The sequence below is a fragment of the Pinus tabuliformis genome, chromosome 2_2 (assembly GCF_031772625.1).
Source record: "Pinus tabuliformis cultivar Carrire ecotype Pingquan chromosome 2_2, CPIR1, whole genome shotgun sequence".
Lineage (NCBI taxonomy): Eukaryota > Viridiplantae > Streptophyta > Pinopsida > Pinales > Pinaceae > Pinus > Pinus tabuliformis.
In genome coordinates, this window is record NC_142300.1 from 445,375,986 (window position 1) to 445,393,223 (window position 17,238).

Below are 17,238 nucleotides of genomic sequence, written 5' to 3' on the forward strand. Positions count from 1 at the left end.
ACATTTTTGGAACTTCCACTGTCAATCATGAAATATGAAACCTGTTGCAACAGGAGGGTAACCGTTTGCATATCACATATCGACAGCCAGTGGGTCTTGCACACTAGAGATCGCACATCACAAACCATCACATTTTGGAGGCACATGGTACATGACATATCAGTGTTCGACAAATTCCAAATATGTGAATGTTGCATATCGAAGGATGTCGCGACATTGAAAAAAATGCGATATGTGAAGTTGTGACATAAAAAAGGGCTGATAGTGTTAAAATGCCGAGAAAATGGGCCAATAGTGTTAAAACATCGATAAAGAAGAGAAATAGTTAACAAATAAATTCATTGCAAAATAGAGCAGGATGAACTTTTTCTCTATCATCCAGAGTGATCCATGGAAGTGCGTGATAGGTTCGGATATGCTACATGGCAGCTGACATCATCATGACGTGGTTGTATTGTGGACACGTGCCATAAATATTCATCATTTTCAGGGGTCATAAGAGGCCAAAAAAGGGTGACACGTGTCACCACATGGCAGTGATGACATCATGATCGAAGTTCATAAGTGATGGGTTGAGGGATATCAATGTTTTGTAATGTATGCCATTTGTAAAAGTTGTGATAGAGGGGCTAGCGTGCAGTCTTCAAGTTTAAAGAACTTAGGAACTAAAATAGTTTAGAAAGGAAAATTTCTCCCAGAGGAAGCCTAAATACCTTAGCGTCCTAAAGCTTTGCACTAGGTCACAACCCTTGGTCTTATCGCGAGGAAATACAGAAAGGGGCTAAAAAAAAGGGCTAGGGAATATCGAAATTCGTTGTTGTTGTTGTAACGTTTCTTAAATAAAAATTCTGATGAGTTACAACTCCAAAGTGGCATCATGGTGATATTACAAGGCATAAGAAATCCAATGGTGGGATATTCAGAAGTATTAGAGCATGAATGAGTCGGTAGTTGTGATCAAAGCGCAAAGGAGTTGAAGAGTACTAGTGAAACAAGAAGGCCAAAACAAAGTGGAAAACTTTTCAATAGACCATGCAGAAGCATCAACAGATGAATGGTCGAAATCTATGGAATAGCATGGAAAAGAGGTAATGAGAGTTGAAATTCATGTGGAGAACAACTACAACCACTCAAGTTTTAAAGGCAGAGGATCAGAAATATTGAAACAATTTTCAGATTTAGAGGCTAAGGATTTTCCAGCAGAATTGAGAAGAGTGAAGGAGTAGTTTTGATGAATTGTTGCAAAGGGACCTATTATTCTAGCAGAAATGATAAAACTTCAGTTAGGGACCTATTCTACTTTCAAGGGAAGCAGTTAACCAGATACTTCTTTTGCCTGAATGCAAACATATTTTCCTATATTTGTTCTAGGACATACAAAATATATTTTAAAGTTTATTTTTGCATACATGAACTTGAGAGATACTAAAAATATCTCCTTTTTTGTAATTATGTAATGACTATTATTTTATAAAATTGTTATGTAAAGCACTATATAAATAGTTTATGAAGATGTAAGCAATGTTGGAACTCGTATGAAGAAAAGAGTTGTATGTTGATGTAAGTCATGGATTGGACTCAAAGTGATTGATTTGCAGAAATACAGAGAGTTTTGTTCCAGGGTTCTCGCGTCAGACAATTGGTGATGTGATTTATTATGTTAAATTTTTTCTATCTTTAGTTTCCATATGTTTTTCCCTCTTTATTGTTGCAAGAAGATTAAGGGTTGAATTTTCTTAAGTGTACTCTGCTCTGGCTTGTTAGAAATATCCATGTTTTCTTTCTAATGTTAAATATATAATTCATCCTAGTATGCTCTATATTTAATTGAACTCAAATCATATTCATCCTATTCACCCCATAGATACTCTAAGAGATCCAAAAGTTTTCCTATCCTTCCCTATTACAACTACTCTATCATTTTGTGATTGATTACCCAAAGGTTCATGACTCCATGCCCAATGGACTTTTCCTGCATCTTTCAACCAAACTTTGAAAAACCCATCTCGAACTCAAATAGCTAGCCTAAAATCTGAAGCAGAAATCTAAATCATATAGAGAGATCCCTCTCTAAAGCTAGAAGGGCTATATCCCAACTTTAAAAGTGGTTTTGTGGTTACCTTTGTAGTGTTTTCCTCACCCTAGGAATATTACGGAGTGACAACATCCTGGTGACCATACTAGGGATGATTCTATTTTCCCCAAGAAAGACTATCAAGTCTTAGATTTGATTGTTGATGGTGGACAATAGTCATAGATATGAAGGTTGAGCCATTCACTTGGCGAATCCATTGTCTAAGAATACATATTGTAGAAACACTCATGGCGATTCTAAGTTTGAATTGTCTAATCTAGATGTCAATGTATGTGGCAGACCCTATTTCTATTGAAGGTTTCAAAAAATAACGAGATATTTGTGATGATGATGAAATGAAGGACGATTTCTCAAATTTACTGCCTCTTTATTTGAGGGCATGAAAATGGAGCTTTGAAACTAAAGCCAACTTTTTACAGGAGTTTGTTGATAAACTTGAGAAGGAAATTCAGATCATAATTGTTCAAAGAATTCAAAGTTTCAGTTATCTAATCTAGATGATAGGGTATGTGGCAGGCCCTATATCCATTGAAGGTTTAAAAAAAGACAGGGATATTTGTGATGATGATGAAATGGAAGACGAATTCTCAAATTTACTGCCTCTTTATTTGAGGGCATGCAAATGGAGCTCTGAAACTAAAGCCAACTTTTTATAAGAGTTTTCTGATAAACTTGAGAAGGAAATTCAGATCATAATCCACTCCAATCTTATAATTTTCAAGAACATAATCATACTTTTGAGAAAATTTGACAGCCAACACAAGAAATGGTAGTGATTCCTTTTGATATTAAGAGTGAGTAGTATTTTGATAATGGTTTTGATGACTCATAGTTGAAACTGTACGATGGAAAAGAGAGAACAATTGAACTATCCATAAATAATAATCTATTCATTGAAATATTTTAGGATCGACAAAGAAATCATGTTTTGTTTGATCCTGTTATCACTCAGGTTGTTCCCTGCCTCCATGAGGGAATACGGTCGAGGTAACCACTAACCAGTCTTTTAGCTGCAGGTTCTAGCCTACCTGCAACCAGAGAGGGCTCTCTCTTTGTAATTTAGCTTTGTTTTGGAGTATTTTAGGCTAGTTATGATGCACAGAGTTTGGTTTTTTAGTTTGTTGGATGGTGACCTAAAATACAGCTGGGATGCAAGTCCAAAACAACTTATACCATTGGGCAATGGAGTCAATGATGGTGTACTGCTGAAAGTGTTTCTTTGGTAAAGGGTAATGCTACAGAGCAAGATAGGCAGTTTTGGAACAATTTTAAGATCTGGAAGCTAATGGAATGTAAGCCAGTGGGTGAAGGGTAGTCAAGAATCCTTCACTATGCTGGCAGAGGGAAAGTGCATGAAAATTATCAAGGAGCAATAAAGAATTCCTAGGTAATATTCAAAGCGAAAGAATTAGTGCAAACAGGAGCAGCTAAGAATTCCTATTTATGACTAATTCTAAAGAAAACATAATTGATACCAGAGATTGAACACAGAGTGTATTTAAACAAATTTTGGGCTATTCTTTTTCTCTGTTACCAAGATTATGGAACATATATGAAATTTGCAAACACAGAAAACATAAAACACAGTTTAGAATAACTTATTGATCCATAGAATGACACAGGAATTCTGTAGCAGGTCCCAGAACATCAAATCCACATTCAGATGGTGCAGCAACAGTGAACTTCAAACAACCTTTGTATTAGAGAGTCTGAGAATTTATAGCGCAGTCCAAAGAGAAAATCACCAACCCAAAATACATATTATGGGGAGGTATTTATATCTAAAGGGAGATACAAAATATCGTGAAGATAAGTTCTGAAGTCATAACTTCCTTTACCAACTCCTAAGAAGAAGTAAATGAGGGAAATAAATGCTGCAGTAAATGTGAATGTGCTGGCCGTACAATTTGTCAGAGATATTTGACTTTCTGGACTGAGTGAGTCAGCTGGTCGCTACGTATTTACTCTGTGTTTGCTGCCTTGATGTTGCTCTGTTGCTGTGTCACTGTATTGGCCTTGTCATCAGTGCTTGAATTTTACATTTAACGAGCTGTAGTCACAATTTGACTTCTTATTTCTGCTATTTTTACTTTTGGATAGGTGGCCCGTGCTTTAGAGTTTGCTGACCTGTAGCTGACCAAAAAGGAAAATAAAAACAAAATTACCTGAGTAATATTTATAGCATTCCTTGCCACCAGTCCTTTGTAGGCAACTGATGTCTTTGTATTTTTATCAGTGTTTCATCAGCTTCAGTGTATCTATAAAAGTTGGGCTGGACTTCAAAAATATGGTTTATCTCATGTTTAATGTAGAACAGATTTTCTAATTTGTCATAAAGACTCTGTCCAGAAGGAGGCCCTGTTTCTTCTAAGGTGCTTGAGGATCCTGTAATTTGATTGGAGGCATAATTATTTACTCTGTTAGCATACTGCTCATGTGATAGCAGTCTTCCAGCGCTGGTTAATAAACTGGGCAGCCCTCTGCTCTGTAATGCTGCAAACTTTATTTTGAAGTCATTTATCTCTACCTGCATTTCTTGGCATTTTCTTTCCAGAGTCTGCACAAAATTCCTTAGGGTCAGTACCTTTTTCACTAGCAAGATGGTATCTGTCCTGTTCCTGATACCTAGTGCTGCCAATTTCTCTTTGGTATGAGTGTTCAAGAATTGAATCATTCTATTGGCTTGCTTAGGCATATTTCCCAATGATGCTCTAGCCTTTTGAGTCTCGAATTGAGCTAAGCCTATCAATTCTATCTGCTCATGTATAGTCTGGATGGATTTCCATTGGTCAGTAATGGATTGGCCAATTTTGGCCCACAATTTTTTTTTGATTTCAGCTAGAGTTTTATCTAGAGTAAGCTCTTTTTCCAGCTCCTTTATTCTTTTCTCCAATGCCTTTACTTCCCTTATCTTCTCAGCTACATCCATCTTTGATTTGTCATATCTTACCTCAATTTTGGCTAGCTTTTCTTTGGCCTCTTTTAATTCTGCCATTTGCAGTTCCAGGGCCTTTATTTCCTTCATCATCTCCTCCATACTCAGGCTAGCCTCCTGCTCTACTGCTGCTGTAGTTGTTGCTAAAACTGTTGCTGAAGTTGAGGCTGGAGTTGAGGTGTTAACACCCAGGTTGTTCCCTATGACTCCCAAGGGAATACGGCCGGGGTAACCACTAACCAGTCTTTTGATCACAGTTTCTAGCCAAATTGTAATCAGAGAGGGCTCTCTCTTTATGATTTGTCTCTGTTGTGATGGAGTTTTAGGCTAGCTAATATGCTTAGGTTTTGGTTTATGTTTTGGTTGAAGGATTTCCTTCAGGTCTTATGATGTAGTGTTCAGATAGTGAAATACCATTGGGCAATGGAGTCTGGATGTTGTGAAATGACTTGATATACAGGTCTGTTGTTGTTCAAACTGCAGGGCCTATTGTGCATTTTTATACAAACAAAATTGACTTGAATGGTGATGTGTGTCAACCAATAGAAAGCAATTAAGAATTTTTCTATTAAGTTGGTGAGGTGAAAGTGAACATACTGCACAGGAGCAAAGCTTGAATTCCTGTGACAAAGGCCACTGTGAAAGATGTATTCTGAAAGTGCAGCAGTTAAGAATTACACTTTATATAGATTACAGCTGAAGAAAACATTCATAAACAACACAGATTGAACTCAGGGTACTCAGTGAGTAAATCCTGAAAGTTATTCTTTTTCCTTGTTGCTTAGTATCGAAAATTAGATAACATATATGGATTTTAGCAAAGACAACTAATTAACAGGGAGAGTTACAGAGACTTATTGTATGGTGAAATACACAGGGATCCAGCGGTCATCAACAAACATCAGAAACGCATTCAACCTTCCAGACATCCGAGAAATTCCATCGCTTTCTTTATTAGACTTTCTAGAAAGGATTACAGCATAAGAGTTTCTTTAGGAGAAATCAACAACAACCCCTTGCAAGCTCATGCGAAGGGGACTTTATAGCAATGCTTATACAAAATATCTCAGGTATTGAGTCATCTGAGAGAGAAAATATCTTCATACATGCGTACAGAAAGTAGGAAAAGAAGTTATTGCACTTTGAATGCAGCATAAATGCTCTTTATGTCCGTCAGAGGGTATTTTGACCTTTGGAGGTCATTGAGTCGGTTGAGTCGGCTGGCTTTAACGCTAATTGATGCGTCTTTATCTCTTGCTGTGCTGTATTATCTCGGCCCTGCCACCTGTAGTCTTTTATTTCTACTTTGTTGGCCGATGCACCTGCCGAGTTGGCTCAACTTTAATCCATCATGCATGCTGATCCCGTTGAACTGTGTTTTGCATGACACCTGATATTCTTTATGAAACAAAATTGTTAAGTGGCTCCCTGTTTACAAAATCTTCTGTATGGCATTTGTCCACCATTCTTGTGTAGGGAGTTGATGCCTGAGAATAGCCTCCATTGTCTCCTCCGCCTCTGTGTACTTGAAGAAATTGGGAGCCACCCCAAACAGGTGATTAATCTCATTCATTAGAAAAAACAGATTCTCAACTCTGTTGTAAAGAGACTGTCCTGTGGCTGGCCCTGTCTCCTCTGAGGTGCTGGACTTATCATTGATCTGGCTGGTAGCAAATGTATTGACCCTTTTAGCATATTGGTCATGTGTGAATAATCTCCCTGTGTTGTTCAGTAAGCTGGGGAGTCCTCTGCTTTCCAATACTTGAAATTTTTCCAGAAACTTGTTTACCTCAGTCTGCATATCCTGAGTTCTTCTTTCCAATGTCTGCACATAGTTTCTCAGTGTGAGAACCCTTTTAACCATTTGGATGGTTTCCGTTCTGTTTGTAATTCCCATGGCAGTTAACTGGGAACTTGTTCTGTGATTAAGTACATTGATCATTCTGGTGGCCACTTCAGGCATACTGCCCAATTGAGCTCTTGATCTGTGAATTTCCCTCTGTGCTTTTGGAATGAGCTCAAGTTGCTCATGGATAGTTTCAATGTATGGCCATTGCTCATTGATAGATTTTCCAATGTTATCCCATAGCACTATTTTCAATTCAGCCACTACTTTATCTAGCTTGAGATCATTCTCTAGCTCTTTTATTTTGTTTTTTAGGGCTTTCACCTCCCTTTCTTTCTCTACCACAGTTTGTTTGGATTTATCATATCTATCATTGATTTTAGCCAAAGAATCTTTGGCTGAATTGAGCTCCAACATCTGGGCTTCCAGGACTTGGATTTCGTTCTTCAACTTTTGCATATCGAGGCTTTGGGCCTGCTCTGTAGTTGTTGGTGCTGCTGAAGTAGATGTTGTTGTTTGTTCGGTCTGTTGAGGAGGAGGGGCAGTGATAGGAGCAATTTCCTCCAGATTGACGACCTGAGGTGGAGGCTGAGAAGTCTGCCCTCCTTCTCTTTGTTTCAGAGATGCCTATAATGCTGCCTTTGCAGCCTCTGATTCTCCCAACTTCTCTTGTGCTTGGATCAGCTGTTTATAAATGGAGATTAATAAATCTGTGGTGTCTTTCTCCTGCCTTTGTTGGGCTACCTCGTCTGTCTGAGGGTGCATGGTGGCAGGGAGTTTAATTTTCTTCCTCATGGCAGCCATGTCAGCATCCCTTAACTTTAAAATTTCCTGTATCCCTGAAATATCTTTGGGATCATGCCCAATTTCAATGATTATATCTTCAAGGGACCTTATTCTGTTGTCCTTCGCCTGGGATGATGCCCTCTCCAATTCCAATTGAGAGGCTGTGGCATTAAGGCTGCTCTTTAGCTTATAATTTTCCAATGTCTCATCTGCTAAAGAGGCATACACCATTTCACCAGTCTGTTTATGCAGTTCAATCTTGTCCATTGGGTGTATGTCTTTGGCCATGATCTCCAAGTTGGTTCTGAGGTAATCTGAGGCAGATTGGGGCTGTAATGCAGTAGGCATGAAATGGCTCATTATCATTTTGCCTTCTCCTACATCAAAGGCAGACATAAGTCTCTGCTGATTAGAAGGAGCCATGTTTAGCAGATGATTGTACAGCTGTACTTTGATAGGCTCATTCCTCCTTTTGATGTCTATAAATTGTTGTTTGATGCCCACTTGTCCTTCCTTTTGTTGACTGGAGGAACTGACCTCCCCTCCCATAGTCCTGTCCTGTTCCTGCTGAAAGGAACTTGCTGAAGTTTCTCTGCTGGGTGGGCCCATGCCCAATGCCTCTCTTATTGCTATGTCCTCCTCAGCAAAATCATTTAATCTTTGTCTCTTTTCTCCTTGGTTGATAGATGACGTGAGAGGAGTTTCTCTGTCCCTCTTCCTAAAAACAAATGTATCCTCCTTTTGTTGGAGGACCGAGGCATCAGTGGTGATTTCTGGCCTAGGAGGCACAGTGTTCTGAGCCTGTTGCTCTGTGGAAGTTGGAGTATTAATTACCCTCTCCTGCTGCAAGGGCTGCTGACTGTCATGTTGCCCTTCTTTTGTTTGCAGATCTTGTTGTTGTTGTTGCTCTGCCTGCTGCTGCCCTCCTTTATCTGCTTGCTCTTGGGTCACTGGAGGTGACTGCCCCTTCTCCTGTTGTGTCTGCTCTGTTTCCATTTGCTTTTCTTTGCCTCTGCCGGGTGTATTCTCAGTAGCCTTGGTAGTTTGCTGCTTGGCAGTTGTGGAGGATTCAGCTGCTCCCGTTTGTGTGCTTGGAAGTGTGAATACCTGTGAACAAAGCTCAAGGTCAGCCATCTTCTTTAGATTCCTTAATGCCCTGTTGTTCAGCTCTTCTTGTGACAGGGGCTCTTCTAAGGTCCCTCTCTTCCATTTCTCTTGATTTGCATACTTCTCAATGTGAGGGAGGCTATGGTGATCATAAGCAGACAACTTATATTTGAGCCTCCTTGTAGTTATGAAATGGTTAGGGTCATAAGGTACCCATATAAAACTGGTTTGCAGGCCCAAGGCCTCAAGCATTCTCTCTGCTTCTCTCCATCCTTGCTCCCTCTCATTATAGATAAAATGGCCGAGTTGGTTTTTTACCTTCAATTGTGCTTTTTTCCCTTTTCCTGAAAAGTGAAGCACATCAACTCTGCCAAATTGCCTAAAGTATTCTAGGGAAAATAGCCTCATAGGCACATACTTGGGTAGTTTGAAAGGAGGAAGATCACACCCATATATCCTGATGACAGTGTGGTTTTGGTAGAAGTACCAATCACCAATGCTATAAGCTTTCGACAGCTGAAGAATCCTTTGCATATCCTCAGTGAGTCTTGGTGGAGGTGAGCTCATCAGCATTGCCATGGTTGGATGGATGAACAGATCCATGAATTCACAGTATGTGTATGGAGACTCAGGTCTAATGTGGAAGACAGAAGACCAATAGACCATTGATCTAGGATTTCCTTGGGCATCCATTCTTTTGATTGAAAAGTGAAACTTCTCATGTTGATGGTATAAGATCAAATGGTAAATGTAGGAGGTGTATCTGAACACCCTGTCTCTCCTTAAATTCATCAATTGCTCATGAATCTTGTCTGATATGTAGGTGGCATAGTCATAGCAGATTGGTGACTTGCCAGGAGTAAACATAAGCATCATTATCAGCACGGTTGCATCTATATACTCAATTGAACTATATCCCAGGATGGGAGAAATCATATCTGCCAGGTCTCTACCTAGTTCATTGAGATATACATGAAGAATTGGAGGGCCCATCACAATCTTAGTTTTGATGTATAATTGGTTGAATTTGACAATTTGAGCATCTGTGAGTTTATCCCCTTGTTTTATCAGATTTACCAGTGATAAAGGAACCAGCTTCTTCTGAGGGTTGAAGCAAAGCATGTCTCTGATAGCTTGAGGGGTAACATAGAAGAGTACTGCACCAGATGGGTCAACAACAGCTCGCTGGGAAACATCATATTGTTCAGCACAAAGGTGGATCAGTTCTGGGAACTGGTTGACCTGAGGGAGCTTAAAAATAGGGAGGAAAGAGTCCCATAAGCCCAGTATATCTGTCCCATTTTCATGCTTGGCTTTTAATTCATTCAACAGATGAAGGTGGAATTTGCTGCCCATAAGCTTCTCTTCTGCAATTTGGTAATCCATATCTGCCAAGGCTTGCCATTTCAAATTCTTTTGAGGGGCATTCAGGGGTTGAACATTCAGTACTACAGGAGGAGCTGATGGGTCCATGGTTTTTCTGGGATTGTGGGTAGAGTTGCTGTGCAGAGCAACACAATCAGATTTTCTTTGATGAAAGATGTGATTTGTAGAGGATAGAGAGTGAATGGGAAGGTTGCAGCAGTTGCAATACTGCTTTCGAACAGGATATAGCTGCAGGAGAACTGAGCAGAGCTTACTTTGTGGTAAATGCGTTTCTTGCAGGTAGCTGTTTCACGATTGCGCGAACCAACAAGGATTTTCCATTAAATTTGCCCAATGTGGCCTCCTAAACGTGTAATGGTAGCACTGGTTTGGTATGAATGCTGGTATGGTGAGTTTTAATGGTGAAATTGGCGTTTTAAGGTCCGCTCAGAGGCTATACCCGGAATTCATGGAAAATGGACTTGCAGAGTGGAAATGGAGAGTACCTGGTGAAATTTGTCGGCTCAATCTTGCAAATGCGCGGGTGATGAACGCTCTGGTGGTCTCGAAATTTCCTCAGCGGGCTGGTGCAAGTTTTTAGACGTAAATTGCATGCAGAATGAATAGTACAGCTTTTGCCAAAAATAGCAAAAAACGCGAAATTATCGGTCTAAATATGGATTTTGGCGATTTTGGCGCGTTTTTGTGCTGATGTCAGCAGGACGTCATAGGTGGGGTCAGGGTCGGATGACGTCAGCAGGACGTCATCCGGCCAGGTGGCGGCCTCTGGTTGGTCCACAGGGACAGTGAGATGGCAGGACAGGTGGACCAGTGGTTGAGCGGAGAAATGATGCGACGGCGTACCTGGGGTGACGTGGGGTGACAGAGCAGTGACATGGTGGTGAGGTAATACAAGCGGGAATGATAAAACCAGAAACCGGGGCGGTTTCATATCGCACCGCCTACGGTACAGTGGCGGTATGCGTCAGTGGTACCTCCGATGGACTGTGGAGTGGACGCGTGGCTGCCGCGTGACGTAGCCCACAATACGGCCATCGGGAGATATCGTCCGGACAGCGGATCGGCTCCGATGCTGTAGTGGCCGTCGGATCTGGAGGTGCTCGATCGGACGGTTGTCGGGAGTTTGACGTGACAGAAGGATAGTACAATTAACGATCGGGCATCGGAAGGGGTCCGATGTGATCAGGGCCGTCGGATCTGGAGGTGCTCGATCGGACGGTCCACGGGAGTGTAAGATGAAGGGCAGGTACGGTGAGGGGCGGGGATTATTTTAACAATTATTCTGGGGATCTGTGCATAGGCGGAAAACTTTGGTATAGCGGGTTTTTATGAATTTTCTGTGTAAATGAGCCCGCCCATTAGACTTTGGATAAACGGGAAAAGTTGGTTTTTCATGATTTTTAGCCATTTTGAAGCGGGTGAGGGTAGAAACTAGGCTCTTGAGGGTTTTCATATGCAAATGGGGATTTGAAAGTGAGAAAGGAATTTGTAAAGGGGAAAAGGGTTTTTGGCTTAGGCTTATCACAATGACCAGATGTCATCTGATCCCTTTAGAGAACATATGGCTATAATGCCAAGGGGGAGGGATATTTATACAAAATTTGGGGTTTATACACCATGGTGTTAATACTAGTAGGGGAGAGGCAATATAGGGGATTTACATAGTAGAGTTAGAGTTAATATGGATGGGGGAAGTGAATGGAGGGAGAAAATACTAAGTTTATTTGAAACTCACTTAGTTTAGGGAGTAGATCAAAATGAAAAGATTTTAGACAAGAAATGTGGCTTTTGAATGAACAAGAATCATCATGAAACCATGGTCTTCCTCCCTGCATCTCAGCTCACAAATGGATGTTAGCAATGAAAAGAAAGGAGGGAGGAGAGAAGTTAGTCATGCTCCTTGCTGTAATCTTGATGAAGATGAACACCTTGTCACTTGATAGACTTTGCCTTGGTAATCACAGTTAACATATCTGCAATGGTAAAGATAACCTTTCTGCAACTCCAACTGCTTACCCAACTACTTTCCTAGCATTTTTATTTCTTCTTAGAGGGTGCACTTGGACTTGCAGACCCTTACTTGCCTTTTCTTTTCTTTGGCTTTTTCTTTGTTATTTCTATCTACTTCTACCCTTATCTCCTCCAAGGTCCCAGATTGAGCTATTGGGAGCCTTTTCTTCTCTACCTGAACTACTTGCCTGCCAAGATTAAACAGTTTGGATAGACTCCTTTCTCTATTCTACAACTGTAAATTTAAACCATGGAATGATCCAGATTAAGCTGTTGAATCATCCATCAAAATTTGAAGCTCATACCAAGCTATAAGCATAGATTGGGTTCTCTTGGAAATATGTGATCTTTGAGTCATCAAAGCAGAACAAATTTGGACCTTCCATAGCCAATCATGAAATATGAAACCTATTGGTATAGGTATCTAACAGTGGCTCCACATGGGGATGGTGTTTCTTTTGAAAGACCAAGAACAGCAGGTCAGATTGCCTTGCTCCATGGCTGCCCATATCATCCTTGAAGTTTGCTGCTTTGAAGTGCCAAATTTTGTGCTTCCCTTCTTGGTAGACCTCTGATTGTATTTACCTTTTGCTGGTTAGTCAATAACTTGGAAAACTGCATTTTTACAATCTAAACAGAAAATAATATGTACATCTGCATATATACAAGGGAACCTCAGGTTGCACTCATGGGAAATAGTCAAAATAGTGCTTCAGCATCCTGCCATTGACAGGACCTTCATCCAAGTCAGCTTCAGTTAGACTTTTGAGGAAATATGTATTATTACCTTGTACTGCTTGGACAGCAAATGGTCCTCTCCATAAGGAATCAAATTTTCCATGTTTTCCTTTCTCTTCTCTTCTTGCATCCCACTTGAGGACTTTATCGCCAATATTGAAATCTTCTGCTTTGGTTCTTCTGTCAAAGGCTTTCTTTAGTTTTTCTTGTAATACCTGAACTCTGCTGAAAACTTGATCTCTGGTTTGCTGCAGACATATGATTTGATTTATCCTTCTTTGCATATCATTTGGCTCAGCTTGGCTTTCTTGAAGAAGCTTCATGACAGGCACTCCTAGTGAAGAGGGGAACTTGGCCTCTAATCCATAAACTAACTCATATGGGCTGGTCCCAATTGATCTTTTGGTTGTTAGTCTATCTGCCCATAAGGCATTGATTAGTTTTTTGTGCCAGTTCTTTTTGTTCTCTTCAAGTACCTTCTTTATAATGTTTACAAGGCTTTTATTTGATGATTCAGCAAGGCCATTTCCTTGGGGATAGTATGCAGTAGAATGGCCCAAAGTAATATGAAATTTGTGACAGAAATTCACCATTTTCTTGGATCTGAAGGCAGCAGCATTGTCTGTAATAATTTTATCAGGGCAGCCAAATCTAGCCAGTATGTTGTTTTCCAAGAACTGAATGATTACTGAATCATTTGCTTGTCTGCACGGGGCAGCTTCAATCCACTTAGTGAAGTAGTCTGTGGCTGTTAAGATCCATCTATGTTGGCCTGAAGATGAGGGATGAATTTCCCCAATGAAGTCTAGGCCCCATTGTTGAAAAGGTCTCTCTGTTGCAATAGGCATCAAGGGAAGTGGCAGCAGCTGTCTCTTTCCCTCAAAGACTTGACATTTATGACATGAGGTAGTGAATCTCTTGATATCAGAGAACATGGTGGGCCAGTAGTAACCAGCCCTTAGTATCTTATCCACAGTGGACTTCCAGTACAAGTGTCCACCACAGTGTCCTGCATGAAACTCTTGCATGATATTGTTAGTTTCATTTTCAATTAAACAGTGCAGAAATATACCTTCATGGTTTTTCCAAAGCAGATTTCCATCCATCACACAAAATCTTGATGTTTTCATTTTTAAGAACCTACACTTAGTTTTGGACAGTCCTGGGGGAGCACACAGGTTTTGTAACACATAACAGATATCGGAGTACCAGGGGGATTGTTCAAAGGCTACATTGATCTTTGGAGTCGCCAGCTCGATTTCACTGTCCAGCTGATTGATGTCTAAGGCTTGAAAGTTTGTTTCTGTCATTAATTTGGCCAAGCCTTGCCCTTTTATTAGTTTTGTAGGTTTTATCTCAATGTCAAATTCCAAGATACTGGCAATCCATTTTCCTCTTCTGCCTTCTAAGTTTTCTTGGGTGAGAATATCTTTGACAATAGGACTTGGCACATAAGCTTTCACATGGGAGTAAAGGATATAAATCCTAAAGTCTTTGATTGCTTTGACTAAAGCATAGGCTTGTTTTTCCATGATTTGATACTTTAAAGGTGCATCCCTAAGAGCTTTGCTAAAGAAAGCAATTGGCTTCTCATTTCCTTGGTCATCTTTTTGTAGCAAAACAGCCGCAATAGTATGTTGGGAAGCAAAAGAGAAAATAATAAATTCTCTGTCAAACTGAGGGTTGGTCAAGACTGGGGTTTGGGTAAGGGCCAGTTTTATACCTTCAAATGCTTGATTGGCCTCCACAGTCCACTTCACTTTTGAATCCTTTTTCAGCATGTTGTTTAATAATCTGGTTAGCTCTGCTAGGTTTGGGATAAACCTTCTCAAGAAATTGATTTTTCCCAAGAATCCCTGTAATTCTTTGACATTCCTTGGATGAGGCATTTACAGGATAGCTTGTATCCTATCTGGGTCAATTCTAATGCCATCTTTTGAGATGATGTGTCCCAAGAGCTTGCCTTCTTCTAATCCAAAGAGTGATTTCTTAGGGTTCAAGGAGATTCCATATTTTCTGCATTTTAGGAAGATCTGTCTTAGATGCTTGAGATGCTCTTGGTCAGATTTTGAAAAAGGTGTGAGATCATCTAAGTAAATGACTAAGAAGTCATGAATCTCTTTGGAAAAAGCAATGTCCATTGCTCTTTGAAATGTTGCCCCTGCATTCTTCAATCCAAAAGGCATTTTTACATATTTGAAAGTTCCCCACGGGGTTGTAAATGCTGTTTTGTCCTGATCATCAGGGTGAACTAAGATCTGATTAAAACCTGAAAATCCATCCAGCAATGAGATCCTTGAGGCCCCCACTACCCTTTGAAGAATGTGGTCCATCTTGGGTAAGGGGTAGTTATCCTTTAAGGATACTTGGTTTAGATTCCTTAAGTCCACACACAGCCTGATCTCTCCTGTCTTCTTTCTTGTAGGGACTAAGTTGGAAATCCATTCAGAGAATCTGATTGGTGCTATGATGCCTGCTTTGAACATTTTATGTACCTCTTGTTCCATTGCTGGTAGAAGCATGGGATTGATTCTCCTCAGTTTTTGTTTAAAGGGCTTTTGATCAGGTTTGAGAGGAATAGTGTGTTGGATTACAGTGGTGTCATAGGACTTCAGGTCCTCATAGCTCCATGCAAAAACATCCTGGAACTCTTTGAAGAGGTCAATGTATTTTGGCTTTTGGTCAGGAGGTAAGGAAGCAGATAATTTAATTATCTTGGGCTTGCCAATTGTACCTATGTTGCACTCTTCAATGGCTGTATTCAGGGGCTGCATTTTTGGCTTCCTGGGAATATCATTTGAATCAAAGATGTCTTCTAGTGGAGTCAGGCCTGTTGGTAGAAAATTGTCCTTTAGCTCAATGATCTTAGTTTCGGTATTGGACACTCCCTCTTCCCAGTCGACTTGTTGAATCTGCTGGATGTTTTCTATATTGAAAATAGTTGGATTCAGCATTTGTTTAGCAGTCCTGGGTGATATTGGCTGAGCAGTCTGTTGAAACTGTATTTGTGATGGACTTGCTCCATCAAATATTTGTGATTGACTTGCTGTCTTAAGTATTTGTGATTGACTTGCTGTCTTATTGTCAATATTTAATCCTGCAAATTCTTGCTGCAGAGTTAAAAACCGGTTTATTTGCTTGTCATCCTCAAATACTTGCCAATTATTAACATTGTTTGGAATGGAGGGTCTGTGTTTTACCTCAGCTGTAAAACAATGGTGGGGCTCAAAGGGCAACTTGCAGGTACTTGCAAAGGTGGCTAAACTATGAGCATGTAGATTTTGGGTTCTGGGAATTTTAGTAATTTGGAATTCAGAGAAAAAGTTTAGTACCTCAGCAACAGCGGACCTATAAGTCCTTAGTCTTTTGTCATTGGTGACAAAGTTTCCCTTCACTTGTTGGATAACTAAATCAGAATCTCCCATGATTGAAACCCTGGCAGCTTGTAACAATTTTTCCAACTTGAGTCCTAATAAAAGAGCTTCATATTCTGCCATGTTATTAGTACATCTGAAATTCAATCTATAGGCTCTGCCTTCTGCATAACTATTTTCCTTATTGTGTACCCAAACTCCAGCTCCTGCCCCTAATTTGTTGACTGAGCCATCAAATTCAAGGAACCATAGAATATTCTGTTGGGGAGGAGGTTTTATGATTTGTTCATGGGCTGGTAATGTAAGTAGCAGTTGTGATTGTTTCTCTAGCTGGTCTTCTAGGACAGTTCCATTATTCAATTGGATGTTCTTGACAACTAAGGCAGCAGCACTATCAAATGTTTGTTTGACTGTTGTTTCATGAGTGATACTACTCTCCATTGCATTTCCCTCCTATATGGATATCCTGGTTTCGACTTCACCTTTTAAGGGAGTAGTGGTATCATTGAAGAGAATGTATGAGTCTATGTCTGAATGGACAGCATATATAGGAAAATTTTGAGGTTTCTCTTCACTGCTGACCATGTACTTCATCAGTGCTTCTCTGTATAGTCTTTTGGGTTGCCCAAACAAAGAGATGGTGGCATATGACATGTCTAATTGTAGGGAACCTTGGAGTTTGGCTCCCCATGATCTTGACAACAACATTCCATACTTAGGTGGGATATCAGCAACTACCACATCCATTAGGATTGTCTTGTTTGGGTATTGAACTAGAGACACACATAAGTCTTTTATGAGACCTAAACATTTGACTTGGCTGGAGTCAAAGGAAAACAGATCCTTGTATGGTCTTGTTATGTCTAAATTCAATCTTTCCATGACTGCTTTTGGCATAAGATTGTGAGAGGCACCTGAGTCGAACATTGCATTATGTAGTACTTTGTCATGAATATGTAAA